At 50.3% G+C, this 18,163-nt stretch overlaps 1 protein-coding gene across 1 annotated transcript in view; it reads left to right on the forward strand.

Annotated features, from left to right (window-relative positions):
• LOC123750847 (uncharacterized) overlaps nucleotides 1-18,163 on the forward strand; it is a 118,835-nt gene that overhangs the window by 39,165 nt on the left and 61,507 nt on the right. The gene's annotated exons all lie outside the window — the stretch shown is intronic.

Raw genomic sequence — 18,163 nt, forward strand, 5'->3', positions numbered from 1 at the left:
AGACCACCACAACAGACTACTAACCAGGCCACCACCACAACAGACTAATAACCAGGCCACCACCACAACAGACTACTACACCAGGCCACCACCACAACAGACCACTAACCAGGCCACCACCACAACAGACTACTAACCAGGCCACCACCACACCAGACTACTAACCAGGCCACCACAACAGACTACTAACCAGGCCACCACAACAGACCACTAACCAGGCCACCACAACAGACAGATACTAACCAGGCCACCACAACAGACAACTAACCAGGGCACCACAACAGACCACTAACCAGACCACCACAACAGACTACTAACCAGGCCACCACCACAACAGACTACTAACCAGACCACCACAACAGACTACTAACCAGGCCACCACAACAGACCACTAACCAGGCCACCCACAACAGACTACTAACCAGGCCACCACCACAACAGACTACTAACCAGCCACCACAACAGACTACTAACCAGGCCACCACAACAGACCACTACCAGGCCACCACCACAACAGACTACTAACCAGGCACCACACAACAGACCACTAACCAGGCCACCACCACAACAGACTACTAACAGCCACCACCAACAGACTACTAACCAGGCACCACAACAGACCTACTAACCAGGCCACCACACAAAGACCACTAACCAGGCCACCACCACAACAGACTAACTAAACCAGGCCACCACAACAGACTACTAACCAGGCACCACACAACAGGACTACTAACCAGGCCACCACAACAGACTACTAACCAGGGCCACCACAACAGACCACTAACCAGGCCACCACAACAGACTACTAACCAGGCCACCACAACAGACTACTACCAGAGCCACCACAACAGACTACTAAACCAGCCACCACCAAACAGACTACTAACCAGGCCACCACAACAGACTACTAACCAGCCCACACAACAGACCCACTAAACCAGGCCCACCACAACAGACTACTACCCAGGCCACCACCACAACAGACTACTAACCAGACCACCACCACAACAGACTACTAACACAGGCCACACAACAGAACACTAACCAGGCCACCCACCAACAGACTACTAACCAGGCCACCACAACAGACACTAACCAGGCACCACAACAGACTACTAACCAGGCCACCACAACAGACTACTAACCACGCCACCACAACAGACCACTAACCAGGCCACCACCACAACAGACTACTAACCAGACCACCACCACAACAGACTACTAACCAGGCCACCACCACAACAGACCACTAACCAGGCCACCACCACAACAGACTACTAACCAGGCCACCACCACAACAGACTACTAACCAGGCCACCACCACAACAGACTACTAACCAGGCCACCACCACAACAGACTACTAACCAGGATTCCACAACAGACCACTAACCAGGCCACCACAACAGACCACTAACCAGGCCACCACCACAACAGACTACTAACCAGGCCACCACAACAGACTACTAACCAGACCACCACCACAACAGACTACTAACCAGGCCACCACCACAACAGACTACTAACCAGGCCACCACCACAACAGACTACTAACCAGGCCACCACCACAACAGACCACTAACCAGGCCACCACCACAACAGACTACTAACCAGGCCACCACCACAACAGACTACTAACCAGGCCACCACAACAGACTACTAACCAGGCCACCACCACAACAGACCACTAACCAGGCCACCACCACAACAGACTACTAACCAGGCCACCACCACAACAGACTACTAACCAGGCCACCACAACAGACTACTAACCAGGCCACCACAACAGACTACTAACCAGGCCACCACCACAACAGACTACTAACCAGGCCACCACAACAGACTACTAACCAGGCAACCACAACAGACCACTAACCAGGCCACCACAACAGACTACTAACCAAGCCACCACAACAGACTAGTAACCAGGCCACCACAACAGACCACTAACCAGACCACCACAACAGACCACTAACCAGGCCACCACAACAGACTACTAACCAGGCCACCACAACAGACCACTAACCAGACCACCACCACAACAGACTACTAACCAGGCCACCACAACAGACCACTAACCAGGCCACCACCACAACAGACTACTAACCAGGCCACCACCACAACAGACTACTAACCAGGCCACCACAACAGACTACTAACCAGGCCACCACAACAGACTAGTAACCAGGCCACCACAACAGACAACTAACCAGGGCACCACAGCAGACCACTAACCAGACCACCACAACAGACTACTAACCAGGCCACCACCACAACAGACCACTAACCAGACCACCACAACAGACTACTAACCAGGCCACCACAACAGACCACTAACCAGACCACCACAACAGACTACTAACCAGGCCACCACAACAGACTACTAACCAGGGCACCACAACAGACTACTAACCAGGCCACCACCACAACAGACTACTAACCAGGCCACCACAACAGACTACTAACCAGGCCACCACAACAGACCACTAACCAGGCCACCACCACAACAGACCACTAACCAGGCCACCACAAGAGACCACTAACCAGGCCACCACCACAACAGACTACTAACTAGGCCACCACAACAGACTACTAACCAGGCAACCACAACAGACCACTAACCAGGCCACCACAACAGACCACTAACCAGGCCACCACAACAGACTAATAACCAGGGCACCACAACAGACTACTAACCAGGCAACCACAACAACAGACTACTAACCAGGCCACCACAACAGACTACTAACCAGGCCACCACAACAGACCACTAACCAGGCCACCACCACAACAGACTACTAACCAGGGCACCACAACAGACTACTAACCAGACCACCACCACAACAGACTACTAACCAGGCCACCACCACAACAGACTACTAACCAGGCCACCACCACAACAGACTACTAACCAGGCCACCACCACAACAGACCACTAACCAGGCCACCACCACAACAGACTACTAACCAGGCCACCACCACAACAGACTACTAACCAGGCCACCACAACAGACTACTAACCAGGCCACCACAACAGACCACTAACCAGGCCACCACAACAGACTACTAACCAGGCCACCACAACAGACAACTAACCAGGGCACCACAACAGACCACTAACCAGACCACCACAACAGACTACTAACCAGGCCACCACCACAACAGACTACTAACCAGACCACCACAACAGACTACTAACCAGGCCATCACAACAGACCACTAACCAGACCACCACAACAGACTACTAACCAGGCCACCACCACAACAGACTACTAACCAGGCCACCACAACAGACTACTAACCAGGCCACCACAACAGACCACTATCCAGGCCACCACCACAACAGACTACTAACCAGACCACCACCACAACAGACTACTAACCAGGCCACCACCACAACAGACTACTAACCAGGCCACCACAACAGACTACTAACCAGGTCACCACAACAGACTACTAACCAGGCCACCACAACAGACCACTAACCAGGCCACCACCACAACAGACTACTAACCAGGCCACCACAACAGACTACTAACCAGGCCACCACCACAACAGACTACTAACCAGGCCACCACAACAGACTACTAACCAGGCCACCACAACAGACCACTAACCAGGCCACCACAACAGACCACTAACCAGGCCACCACAACAGACTACTAACCAGGGCACCACAACAGACTACTAACCAGGCCACCACCACAACAGACTACTAACCAGGCCACCACAACAGACTACTAACCACGCCACCACAACAGACCACTAACCAGGCCACCACCACAACAGACTACTAACCAGACCACCACCACAACAGACTACTAACCAGGCCACCACAACAGACTACTAACCAGACCACCACCACAACAGACTACTAACCAGGCCACCACCACAACAGACTACTAACCAGGCCACCACCACAACAGACTACTAACCAGGCCACCACCACAACAGACCACTAACCAGGCCACCACCACAACAGACTACTAACCAGGCCACCACCACAACAGACTACTAACCAGGCCACCACAACAGACTACTAACCAGGCCACCACCACAACAGACCACTAACCAGGCCACCACCACAACAGACTACTAACCAGGCCACCACCACAACAGACTACTAACCAGGCCACCACAACAGACTACTAACCAGGCCACCACAACAGACTACTAACCAGGCCACCACCACAACAGACTACTAACCAGGCCACCACAACAGACTACTAACCAGGCCACCACAACAGACCACTAACCAGGCCACCACAACAGACTACTAACCAAGCCACCACAACAGACTAGTAACCAGGCCACCACAACAGACCACTAACCAGACCACCACAACAGACCACTAACCAGGCCACCACAACAGACTACTAACCAGGCCACCACAACAGACCACTAACCAGACCACCACCACAACAGACTACTAACCAGGCCACCACAACAGACCACTAACCAGGCCACCACCACAACAGACTACTAACCAGGCCACCACCACAACAGACTACTAACCAGGCCACCACAACAGACTACTAACCAGGCCACCACAACAGACTAGTAACCAGGCCACCACAACAGACAACTAACCAGGGCACCACAGCAGACCACTAACCAGACCACCACAACAGACTACTAACCAGGCCACCACCACAACAGACCACTAACCAGACCACCACAACAGACTACTAACCAGGCCACCACAACAGACCACTAACCAGACCACCACAACAGACTACTAACCAGGCCACCACAACAGACTACTAACCAGGGCACCACAACAGACTACTAACCAGGCCACCACCACAACAGACTACTAACCAGGCCACCACAACAGACTACTAACCAGGCCACCACAACAGACCACTAACCAGGCCACCACCACAACAGACCACTAACCAGGCCACCACAAGAGACCACTAACCAGGCCACCACCACAACAGACTACTAACTAGGCCACCACAACAGACTACTAACCAGGCAACCACAACAGACCACTAACCAGGCCACCACAACAGACCACTAACCAGGCCACCACAACAGACTAATAACCAGGGCACCACAACAGACTACTAACCAGGCCACCACAACAACAGACTACTAACCAGGCCACCACAACAGACTACTAACCAGGCCACCACAACAGACCACTAACCAGGCCACCACCACAACAGACTACTAACCAGGGCACCACAACAGACTACTAACCAGACCACCACCACAACAGACTACTAACCAGGCCACCACCACAACAGACTACTAACCAGGCCACCACCACAACAGACTACTAACCAGGCCACCACCACAACAGACTACTAACCAGGCCACCACCACAACAGACCACTAACCAGGCCACCACCACAACAGACTACTAACCAGGCCACCACCACAACAGACTACTAACCAGGCCACCACAACAGACTACTAACCAGGCCACCACAACAGACCACTAACCAGGCCACCACAACAGACTACTAACCAGGCCACCACAACAGACAACTAACCAGGGCACCACAACAGACCACTAACCAGACCACCACAACAGACTACTACCCAGGCCACCACCACAACAGACTACTAACCAGACCACCACAACAGACTACTAACCAGGCCACCACAACAGACCACTAACCAGACCACCACAACAGACTACTAACCAGGCCACCACCACAACAGACTACTAACCAGGCCACCACAACAGACTACTAACCAGGCCACCACAACAGACCACTATCCAGGCCACCACCACAACAGACTACTAACCAGGACCACCACCACAACAGACTACTAACCAGGCCACCACCACAACAGACTACTAACCAGGCCACCACAACAGACTACTAACCAGGTCACCACAACAGACTACTAACCAGGCCACCACAACAGACCACTAACCAGGCCACCACCACAACAGACTACTAACCAGGCCACCACAACAGACTACTAACCAGGCCACCACCACAACAGACTACTAACCAGGCCACCACAACAGACTACTAACCAGGCCACCACAACAGACCACTAACCAGGCCACCACAACAGACCACTAACCAGGCCACCACAACAGACTACTAACCAGGGCACCACAACAGACTACTAACCAGGCCACCACCACAACAGACTACTAACCAGGCCACCACAACAGACTACTAACCACGCCACCACAACAGACCACTAACCAGGCCACCACCACAACAGACTACTAACCAGACCACCACCACAACAGACTACTAACCAGGCCACCACCACAACAGACCACTAACCAGGCCACCACCACAACAGACTACTAACCAGGCCACCACCACAACAGACTACTAACCAGGCCACCACCACAACAGACCACTAACCAGGCCACCACCACAACAGACTACTAACCAGGCCACCACCACAACAGACTACTAACCAGGCCACCACCACAACAGACTACTAACCAGGCCACCACCACAACAGACTACTAACCAGGATTCCACAACAGACCACTAACCAGGCCACCACAACAGACCACTAACCAGGCCACCACCACAACAGACTACTAACCAGGCCACCACAACAGACTACTAACCAGACCACCACCACAACAGACTACTAACCAGGCCACCACCACAACAGACTACTAACCAGGCCACCACCACAACAGACTACTAACCAGGCCACCACCACAACAGACCACTAACCAGGCCACCACCACAACAGACTACTAACCAGGCCACCACAACAGACTACTAACCAGGTCACCACAACAGACTACTACCAGGCCACCACAACAGACCACTAACCAGGCCACCACCAACAGACTACTAACCAGGCCACCACAACAGACTACTAACCAGACCACCACCACAACAGACTACTAACCAGGCCACCACAACAGACTACTAACCAGGCCACCACAACAGACCACTAACCAGGCCACCACAACAGACCACTAACCAGGCCACCAGCAACAGACTACTAACCAGGGCACCACAACAGACTACTAACCAGGCACCACCACAACAGACTACTAACCAGGCCACCACAACAGACTACTAACCACGCCACCACAACAGACCACTAACCAGGCCACCACCACAACAGACTACTAACCAGACCACCACCACACAGACTACTAACCAGGCCACCACCACAACAGACTACTAACCAGGCCAACACCACGAACAGACTAACTAAACCAGGCCACCAGCCACAACAGACCTACTAACCAGGCCCACCACAACAGCCGCAACCAGGCCACCAACACAACGACTACTAACCAGGGCCACCACCACAACAGACTACTAATCCAGGCCACCCACAACAGACGACTAAACAGGCCACCACAACAGCCCACTAACCAAGGCCACCACAACGAGCTACATAACCAGGCCACCAACAACAGACAACTAAACCAGGGCACAACAACAGACCACCAGTAACCAGACCACCACAACAATACTACTAACGCAGGCCACCACCACAACCAGACTACTAACCAGTGACCACCACAACAGACTACTAACCAGGCCACCACAACAGACCACTAACCAACCACCCACAACAGACCTACTAACCAGGCCACCACCACAACAGACTACTAACCAGGCCACCACAAAGACTACTAACCAGGCCACCACAAGACAGACCCGACTATCCAGGCCACAACCACAACAGACTACTAACCAGACCACCACCAAGCAACAGGACTACTAACCAGGCCACCACCACAACAGACTACTAACCAGGCAACCACAACAGACTACTAACCAGGTCACCACAACAGACTACTAACCAGGCACCACAAATCAGACCACTAACCAGGCCACCACCACAACAGACTACTAACCAGGCCACCACAACAGACTACTACCAGGCCACCACCACAACAGACTACTAACCAGGGCCACCACAACAGACCTACTAACCAGGCCACCACAACAGACCACTAACCAGGCCACCACAACAGACCACTAACCAGGCCACCACAACAGACTACTAACCAGGGCCACCACAACAGACTACTAACCAGGACCACCACAACAGACTACTAACCAGGCCACCACAACAGACCACTAACCAGCCACCACAACAGACCACTAACCAGGCCACCACCACAACAGACCTACTAACCAGACCACCACAACAGACCTACTAACCAGGCCACCACAACAGACCACTAACCAGGCCACCACCACAACAGACTACTAACCAGGCCACCACCACAACAGACTACTAACCAGGCCACCACCACAACAGACCACTAACCAGGCCACCACAACAGACTACTAACCAGGCCACCACAACAGACCACTAACCAGGCCACCACCACAACAGACTACTAACCAGGACCACAACAGACTACTAACCAGGCCACCACAACAGACACTAACCAGGCCACCACCACAACAGACTACTAACCAGGCCACCACAACAGACTACTAACCAGGCCACCACACAACAGACTACTAACCAGGCCACCACCACAACAGACTACTAACCAGGCCACCACCACAACAGACTACTAACCAGGCCACCACCACAACAGACACTAACCAGGCACCACCACAACAGACTACTAACCAGGCCACCACACAACAGACTACTAACCAGGCCACCACAAACAGACTACTAACCAGGCCACCACAACAGACTACTAACCAGGCCACCACCACAACAGACTACTAACCAGGCCACCACAACAGACTACTAACCAGGCCACCACAACAGACACTAACCAGGCCACCACAACAGACTACTAACCAGGCCACCACAACAGACTACTAACCAGGCCACCACAACAGACACTAACCAGGCCACCACAACAGACTACTAACCAGGCCACCACAACAGACTACTAACCAGGCCACCACAACAGACCACTAACCAGGCCCACCACAACAGACTACTAACCAGGCCACCACCACAACAGACTACTAACCAGGCCACCACCACAACAGACTACTAACCAGGCCACCACAACAGACCTACTAACCAGGCCACCACAACAGACCACTAACCAGGCCACCACAACAGACCTACTAACCAGGCCACCACAACAGACTACTAACCAGGCCACCACAACAGACCACTAACCAGGCCACCACAACAGACTACTAACCAGGCCACCACCACAACAGACCTACTAACCAGGACCACCACAACAGACTACTAACCAGGCCACCACAACAGACCACTAACCAGGACCACCACAACAGACTACTAACCAGGCCACCACAACAGACTACTAACCAGGCCACCACAACAGACCTACTAACCAGGCCACCACAACAGACCACTAACCAGGCCACCACAACAGACTACTAACCAGGCCACCACAACAGACTACTAACCAGGCCACCACAACAGACCACTAACCAGGCCACCACAACAGACCACTAACCAGGCCACCACAACAGACCACTAACCAGGCCACCACAACAGACCACTAACCAGGCCACCACAACAGACCAACTAACCAGGCCACCACAACAGACTACTAAACCAGGCCACCACAACAGACCACTAACCAGGCCACCACCAACACACTACTAACCAGGCCACCACAACAGACCACTAACCAGGCCACCACCAACAGACCACTAACCAGGCCACCACAACAGACCACTAACCAGGCCACCACAACAGACCACTAACCAGGCCACCACAACAGACCACTAACCAGGCCACCACAACAGACCACTAACCAGGCCACCACAACAGACCACTAACCAGGCCACCACAACAGACCACTAACCAGGCCACCACAACAGACCACTAACCAGGCCACCACAACAGACCACTAACCAGGCCACCACAACAGACCACTAACCAGGCCACCACAACAGACCACTAACCAGGCCACCACCACAACAGACTACTAACCAGGGCACCACAACAGACTACTAACCAGACCACCACCACAACAGACTACTAACCAGGCCACCACCACAACAGACTACTAACCAGGCCACCACCACAACAGACTACTAACCAGGCCACCACCACAACAGACCACTAACCAGGCCACCACCACAACAGACTACTAACCAGGCCACCACCACAACAGACTACTAACCAGGCCACCACAACAGACTACTAACCAGGCCACCACAACAGACCACTAACCAGGCCACCACAACAGACTACTAACCAGGCCACCACAACAGACAACTAACCAGGGCACCACAACAGACCACTAACCAGACCACCACAACAGACTACTAACCAGGCCACCACCACAACAGACTACTAACCAGACCACCACAACAGACTACTAACCAGGCCACCACAACAGACCACTAACCAGACCACCACAACAGACTACTAACCAGGCCACCACCACAACAGACTACTAACCAGGCCACCACAACAGACTACTAACCAGGCCACCACAACAGACCACTATCCAGGCCACCACCACAACAGACTACTAACCAGACCACCACCACAACAGACTACTAACCAGGCCACCACCACAACAGACTACTAACCAGGCCACCACAAACAGACTACTAACCAGGTCACCACAACAGACTACTAACCAGGCCACCACAACAGACCACTAACCAGGCCACCACCACAACAGACTACTAACCAGGCCACCACAACAGACTACTAACCAGGCCACCACCACAACAGACTACTAACCAGGCCACCACAACAGACTACTAACCAGGCCACCACAACAGACCACTAACCAGGCCACCACAACAGACCACTAACCAGGCCACCACAACAGACTACTAACCAGGGCACCACAACAGACTACTAACCAGGCCACCACCACAACAGACTACTAACCAGGCCACCACAACAGACTACTAACCACGCCACCACAACAGACCACTAACCAGGCCACCACCACAACAGACTACTAACCAGACCACCACCACAACAGACTACTAACCAGGCCACCACCACAACAGACCACTAACCAGGCCACCACCACAACAGACTACTAACCAGGCCACCACCACAACAGACTACTAACCAGGCCACCACCACAACAGACTACTAACCAGGCCACCACCACAACAGACTACTAACCAGGATTCCACAACAGACCACTAACCAGGCCACCACAACAGACCACTAACCAGGCCACCACCACAACAGACTACTAACCAGGCCACCACAACAGACTACTAACCAGACCACCACCACAACAGACTACTAACCAGGCCACCACCACAACAGACTACTAACCAGGCCACCACCACAACAGACTACTAACCAGGCCACCACCACAACAGACCACTAACCAGGCCACCACCACAACAGACTACTAACCAGGCCACCACCACAACAGACTACTAACCAGGCCACCACAACAGACTACTAACCAGGCCACCACAACAGACTACTAACCAGGCCACCACCACAACAGACTACTAACCAGGCCACCACAACAGACTACTAACCAGGCCACCACAACAGACCACTAACCAGGCCACCACAACAGACTACTAACCAGGCCACCACAACAGACTAGTAACCAGGCCACCACAACAGACCACTAACCAGACCACCACAACAGACCACTAACCAGGCCACCACAACAGACTACTAACCAGGCCACCACAACAGACCACTAACCAGACCACCACCACAACAGACTACTAACCAGGCCACCACAACAGACCACTAACCAGGCCACCACCACAACAGACTACTAACCAGGCCACCACCACAACAGACTACTAACCAGGCCACCACAACAGACTACTAACCAGGCCACCACAACAGACTAGTAACCAGGCCACCACAACAGACAACTAACCAGGGCACCACAACAGACCACTAACCAGACCACCACAACAGACTACTAACCAGGCCACCACCACAACAGACCACTAACCAGACCACCACAACAGACTACTAACCAGGCCACCACAACAGACCACTAACCAGACCACCACAACAGACTACTAACCAGGCCACCACAACAGACTACTAACCAGGCCACCACAACAGACCACTAACCAGACCACCACCACATAATGCGCCACAAAGACCTTATCAACACAACAACATAATGTCAACACAAAGCACACGTGGACACAAGGAGCCAAACCTGACCACAGGTTAATCACAGGGCGGCGCAGGGTCCCGTAAAGACCACAGAGCAGCGGACCACAGAGCAGGTGGCCTGAGAGGTCATACATGACCGCCAGCGGCACTACCAAGTCAATTACAGGATGTTTACCCTTGGCCTATCTCCATGTGAGCTGACTGTTACGAACCTGTTATCTCATTTATATGAATAACTGATTAATAACGTTTATTAGTTTAGTAATTAGTATATTATTTCTATTTAGATGTAATAAAGATAGTAATATGCTTATTTACCAACAATAATTGGTAAATAAGCACATTACTGTGAGCACATTATTGTTGTTTTGTGAGAGTAATGTGAGAGTTTATTCATGTGGCCTTCTGTTAGCCTTTATTCATGCTGGATTTGTGAGGGAGCGCAAGAGAGTGAGCAAGGAGTCAGGTGGTACTTGTAGGTCCAGCTAGGCTCGGACCGGATGTTGTGGGATTAAGATTACCAACCTTGTCGTGGAGTGGGAGAGGAAGAGTTTTTCTTTGGCTGTTCCTTGCCCCCCCCCCCTAGCTGTGTTTGTAGAAGGTTGAGTCTTCAGTACTTACCTAATTGTGCTTGCGGGGGTTGAGCTTTGGCTCTCTGATCCCGCCTCTCAACTGTCAATCAACTGGTGTACAGATTCCAGAGCCTACTGGGCTCTATCATATCTACAGTTGAAACTGTGTATGGAGTCAGCCTCCACCACATCACTGCCTAAAGCATTCCATTTATTAACTACTCTGACACTGAAAAAATTCTTTCTAACGTCTCTGTGGCTCATCTGGGTACTAAGTTTCCACCTATGTCCCCTTATTCGTGTTCCACCCGTGCTGAAGAGTTTGTCTTTGTCCACCCTATCAATTCCCCTGAAAATTTTTTAGGTGGTTATCATACCTTACTCTTCTGTTTTCCTGGGATGTGAGGTTCAGCTCTTTTAGCCTTTTCTCGTAGCTCACTCCTCTCAGTTCCGGGACGAGCCAGGTTGCATACCGCTGAATCTTCTCTAGCTTTGTCTTGTGTTTAACTAGGTATGGACTCCAGGCTGGAGCAGCATACTCCAGGATTGGTCTTACATAAGTGGTATACAAGGTTCTGAAAGATTCCTTACACTAGTTTCCAAAGGCAGGTCTTATGTTGGCCAGTCTAGCATATGCCGCTGATAATATTCTTTTGATGTGGGCCTCTGGGGACAGGTTCGGTGTGATATCAACCCCCAAATCATTCTCTCTATTTGACTCTTGCAGGATTTCACCTCCCAGATGATACCTTGTGTTCAGCCTCCTGCTCCCTTTGCCTAATTTCATCACCTTACACTTTCCTGAGTTGAACTTTAGCAGCCATTTTCTAGACCATTCCTCCATTTGATGCAGGTCATCCTGTAGTCTCGGTCTATATTCATCCGTCTTGATTCTTCTCATAATTTTTCCATCATCAGCAAACATTGAGAGGAATGAGTCTATACCCTCCAAAAGATCGTTTACATATATTAGAAACAGGATGGGTCCAAGTACTGAGCCCTGTGAGACTCCGCTGGTGACATTTCGCCACTCTGATGTCTCCCCCTCACCGTTACTCGCTGTTTCCTGTTGCTTAAGTACTCCCTTATCCACTGGAGCACCTTCCCTTTTACTCCTACCTGTTGCTTCAACTTTTATAACAGCCTTTTATGGGATACTGTGTCAAAGACTTTTTGACAGTCCAAGAAAATGCAGTCGGCCCACCCTTCTCTTTCCTGCCTATTTTTCGTTGCCGGGTCATAAAATTCTATTAAACCTGTGAGGCACGATTTACCATCCCTGAACCCATGTTGGTGGTGCGTTACAAAGTTATTTCCCTCCAGATGCTCTACGAGCCTTTTCCTCTCGATCTTATCCATCACCTTGCTTGGTATACAAGTTAAGGAAACTGGCCTGTAGTTCAGCGCCTCTTGCCTGTCACCCTTCTTGTATATTGGGACCACGTAAGCTGTCTTCCAAATTTCTGGTAAGTCTCCTGTTTCTAGTGACCTGTTATACACCATAGAGAGCGGCACACTTAGTGCTTCTGCACCTTCCTTTAGTATTCATGGTGAGATTCTTTCAGGGCCAACAGCCTTTGTCACATCCAGCTCCAGCAGACACCTTTTGACCTCATCACTGGTGAGGTCAAATTCCTACAAGGTTGCTTGGTTTGCCGCCTCCTCACTTAGTGCAGGGGCTTCTCCTTGTTCTATTGGCAAGACCTCCTGGAATCTCTTGTTGAGTTCTTCACACACTTCCTTGTCATTCTCTGTGTATCTGTTCTCCCCTTTTCTCAGCTTCATCACTTGTTCCTTCACTGCGGTTTTCCTCCTGATGTGGCTGTGGAGCAGCTTTGGTTGGGTCTTGGCTTTACTTGCGATGTCATTTTCAAACTGTCTCTCTGCTTCCCTCCTCACTCTGAGGTACTCATTTCTGGCCCTCTGGGATCTGTCCCTGCTCTCTGGTGTTCTGTTATTTCTGTAGTTTCTCCATGTTACTCAGGTACAAGGTACTCTGTAACAGGTACGCAAGGTACGCAACAGGTACTCTGAGAGAGAACTCTATCAACATCAGAGGCCCGAGACTGTTCAACACGCTTCCACTACACATAAGGGGCATAACTGGCTGACCCCTCACAGTGTTCAAGAGAGACCTGGATAAGCACCTCCAAAGGATACCTGATCAACCAGGCTGTGACTCATACGTCAGGCTGCGAGCAGCCGCGTCTAACAGCCTGGTTGATCAGTCCAGCAACCAGGAGGCCTGGTTGACGACCGGGCCGCGGGGACACTAAGCCCCGGAAGCACCTCAAGGTAACCTCAAGGTAACAAGGTATGTTCTTTTACTTAGTTGTTTCACTACCTTGCATTCCTGGTTGAACTATGGGTTTTTCTGTTGTTTTTCGTTTTTCTCCTTTTTGGACGAGGATAAACCTGTCTGCAGCTTCCTGGCACTTCTGGGTGATAAAATCCATCATGACATATACATTCTTGTCTCTAAGTTCTGTTTCCCATGGTATTCCCCTGAGGAAGTTCCTCATCTCGTCATATTTTCCTCTTCAATAATTCAGTCTTTTTCCCATCCGATCCCATCCATGGATAGGTTATCCCTACCTCCACCAAGTACTCAAAGGTTAGTACACTGTGGTCACTCATTCCTATGGAGGCTTCAACTTTGACTTCCCTTATTTCTGACTCATTCAGGGTGAATATCAAGTCGAGTCTAGCTGGTTCATCATTACCTCTCACTCTTGTGGGTTCCTTGAAATGCTGGCTCAGAAAATTCCTTGTTGCCACTTCCAAGAGTTTAGCTCTCCACATATCTGCACCTCCATGTGGGTCCCTATTCTCCCAGTCTATCTTTCCATGGTTGAAATCGCCCATGATTAAGAGTCTTGAGCCATTCCTGCAGGCAACTGAAGCTGCTCTCTCTATTATATTAATGGTTGCCATGTTATTCCTATCAAACACCTGTCTAGGTATTCTGTCATTTAAGGGAGGGTTGTAAATGACTGCCACTATTATCTTAGGTCCACCCATTGTTATAGTTCCTGTTATGTAATCCCTGAATCCGTCACAGCCTGGAATTTCCATCTCATCAAAATTCCAGTCCTTCCTTATCAGCAGGGCTACTCCTCCATCTCCTCTCCCTTCCCTCTCTTTCCTTAATATATAGTAGTCCTTTGGAAACACGGCATCTGTTATGACCCCTGACAATTTTGTTTCCGTTAGTCCTATTACATCAAGGTTTTCTTCTTACACCCTTTCTGCCAGTTCACTTGCTTTATTGGTAATCCCATTAATGTTTGAGTACATTACCTTGAAGCTCACTTATATCCAATTTCACCCTCACTCCCCACAAGTGTAGGAAGTTGTTCCATGGTCATTGCTACTTGGGTAGGCTCATCCTCCTGTGAGGTAGTTGCCAGGGGTTCAGGGGGAGGGGGAGTGGGGGATGGAGGGTTTAGGTCTTCCTCATGCCTGCTTGGGGCAGGAAGAAATCCTGGGGTGAGGGGGCAGGGATTGCTTGGGGAAAGGGCACGCCCTCCTGCGGTGTAGTTGACAGGGGTTTGGGGGGAGGTGGAGTGGGGGATAGATAGCTTTGGTCTTGCTCAGGACTGCTTGGGGCAGGAAGAAGACCAGGGGCTGGGAAAGCAGGGGACACTTGGGGTAAGGGGAGGGGGAGGATTTGGGTTTCCTGATGGGCATTGTGCAGGGGCAAGGAAGGGTTTGTGCTGGGGGATAGAGGGGGCCCTATTGGGTGGTGGTCTGGGGTGTCGCATTCCCCCCTGGGGTTCCTGGGTTGCTGGATTGGGGTTCCCCACTCCCCTCTGGGATTGCTGGGTTGGAGGCTGAGTTTCCCTGGCTCCCTTCCCTCTCCTTGTGCCTTTTCCTTGCATCTGCTGCCCTTACTTTCTCGTCTCTGGTCATGTCCCTCTGAACATATACCTCTTTGTAGTTCCTTACATACCTCAGTTTACTCTTCTTTACTATGATGTCCTCTTTGATGTCCTCGCTCTTGAATAGTCCTCGATTCCTCCCCTTGTAGAGCCCCCTTGTTCCTTCACACCTACCACTACTACAGCTCTTTTCCTTTACATTAGCTGGCTTGTGCATCTAGCTGCCTCCTGTGAGGTTACTGCTTTCATTACAACTTCCATGACTGTGGACATTGCTCCTGGGCTCTTCAGCAAAGGTTGGGCCAATTGTAGGGGTCCCTGCCATTGCTACATCTCCTGGTACCTGGTGGTTGGTCCCCTGGGCTTGGGTCTGATGAGGGCCCACGTGGTGTACACAACCCGTCCTCCTAAAAATAACGTCACTTTTGGCTCATATGCGCACTATGGCCAAATTTGGACATAATTTGAAATGAAATCGACTCATAAAAGTGACGTACTATCCCGTTTTCTGTATGAGTTGTCCGGACTACTCGGTAGGGTTAGAAGAGGAAACTTTCAATTAACGTTTTTCATAACGTTTTGAAACTTTATGAGAATTTGCTGTCCACCTAACCTATCAGAGGACCTTTAATTTACTGTTGAAAAAAAAATTCCCAATTTACAACAGGATAACATAGGGTGGTACTATAGAGTTGAAACACATAGGCGGCTGGTGGGAGGTACGACGGAGGCTGTGTTAAGCACAAACAAGGCTGACGTCAGTGTTAACACCTGGTTCAATTAAGGCTCGAGAAACGTTATTCCACCGCAATGAAAATCCCCTAAATCTATACTGTGGCATGGAACGGGGTAAAAAGAACTCATGACTAAATTTCTCCAGTATAATTCTACCAGGCTACATATTAGTAAAAGACAAACTCAAACAACTCATGTCAGAGAGAGAGTGAGAGAGAGAGAGAGAGAGAGAGAGAGAGAGAGAGAGAGAGAGAGAGAGAGAGAGAGAGAGAGAGAGAGAGAGAGAGAGAGAGAGAGTTAAGAGCTTCAATGCAAGTATTATGTCAGGTTAATATCAGACACTAATGCTAATAAATTTGATATTAATACAGAACTGATTTTCTGTAAGCTTTCACATGAAAATAAATAAAAAAAAAATTGGAAAAAATAAAATGATATGAATCCCTAACCTCAAGAACTGAGCGACATGCTCAAGCTCTTGGGCTCTGGCCATAACGTGACGGTAAAGTCAAAGTCCGAATAATATTGAATTATATGCCAATTGTATTTCAGTTCATATACTTTAGTTACTATATAAATTGTGCTTCCAATATATGTTTCTAGAATATTCAAGAACTTTCGATGCAGAACTAAACACATGAAAATAATGGGAACTCTGTTCATGAATCATGTATAATATATGATTGCTGACTAAGATGCTAAGATACTGTAATACTTGAAGAAGAACCTGTGACAATTACCAAGTTCTCAAGCTCAGACTTCTCACTGTTTGAAGTAATTTATTGTATCATGATATTATGTAAATATCTGAGGAATCAAGCTGGTGCTATAGATTATTATGTAGTGAGCATATGGATTGTTAGCAGCATCACTGATTGTGAAATAATTCACACTTTCGATAGTAAAATGATTAAGATTGTTGAAAGAAGAGAGAAGTAGTGATCAAAGAGGTAGAGCTCAACAAGAAA

Source organism: Procambarus clarkii, chromosome 36 (genome assembly GCF_040958095.1).
Source record: "Procambarus clarkii isolate CNS0578487 chromosome 36, FALCON_Pclarkii_2.0, whole genome shotgun sequence".
In the NCBI taxonomy this organism is placed as follows: Eukaryota; Metazoa; Arthropoda; class Malacostraca; order Decapoda; family Cambaridae; genus Procambarus; species Procambarus clarkii.